A 905-nucleotide genomic window follows, 5' to 3' on the forward strand; every position below is an offset into this window, starting at 1 on the left:
GGATGCGATCATACCAGCACTAAAGCACCGGATCCCATCAAAACTCCGAAGTTAAGCGTGCTTGGGCGAGAGTAGTACTAGGATGGGTGACCTCCTGGGAAGTCCTCGTGTTGCATTCCCTTTTTAATTTTTTTCGCGCCGCTTGCAAAACAAAACGCACGTGTAAGTAATATATTTACCGTGTTTTATTATTTTGCACGAGTGCGGTAAGTCATAGCTGGGTGCTCACGATTCACGGGTCCAGCGTCGACGTTGTGGCGCGGCAAGCGTGCACTGGTGCGGTTGAGAGGGAGGGGTGGAAACCGCGTTAAACTCGTCTCCGTAGTTGAGAGGGAGCGGCCAAAGCAATGTACAATCGTTTTTGTAGTGGAGCTGGGAGGGGCAAGGATAAGGGACGAAGACCGGGGTAACATGTTGGATGCGATCATACCAGCACTAAAGCACCGGATCCCATCAGAACTCCGAAGTTAAGTGTGCTTGGGCGAGAGTAGTACTAGGATGGGTGACCTCCTGGGAAGTCCTCGTGTTGCATTCTCGTTTTAATTTTTTTCCCGCCGCTTGCAAAACAAAACGCACGTGTAAGTAATATATTTACCGTGTTTTATTATTTTGCACGAGTGCGGTAAGTCATAGCTGGGTGCTCACGATTCACGGGTCCAGCGTCGGCGTTGTGGCGCAGCAAGCGTGCACTGGTGCGGTTGAGAGGGAGGGGTGGAAACCGTGTTAAACTCGTCTCCGTAGTTGAGAGGGAGCGGCCAAAGCAATGTACAATCGTCTTTGTAGTGGAGCTGGGAGGGGCAAGGATAAGGGACGAAGACCGGGGTAACATGTCGGATGCGATCATACCAGCACTAAAGCACCGGATCCCATCAGAACTCCGAAGTTAAGCGTGCTTGGGCGAGAGT

At 51.5% G+C, this 905-nt stretch overlaps 2 non-coding genes across 2 annotated transcripts; both read left to right on the forward strand.

Moving 5' to 3' along the window:
* Positions 1-119, forward strand: LOC123179297 (5S ribosomal RNA). Its single transcript, XR_006490261.1, has one exon. It is a non-coding gene; the product is annotated as a 5S ribosomal RNA (ribosomal RNA).
* A 297-nt stretch (positions 120-416) lies between these two features.
* LOC123179295 (5S ribosomal RNA) lies at positions 417-535 on the forward strand. The gene has a single exon (XR_006490260.1). It is a non-coding gene; the product is annotated as a 5S ribosomal RNA (ribosomal RNA).
* The last annotated feature ends 370 nt before the right edge of the window (positions 536-905 follow it).

This window comes from Triticum aestivum, unplaced genomic scaffold (assembly GCF_018294505.1).
Source record: "Triticum aestivum cultivar Chinese Spring unplaced genomic scaffold, IWGSC CS RefSeq v2.1 scaffold185564, whole genome shotgun sequence".
NCBI classification, from domain to species: domain Eukaryota; kingdom Viridiplantae; phylum Streptophyta; class Magnoliopsida; order Poales; family Poaceae; genus Triticum; species Triticum aestivum.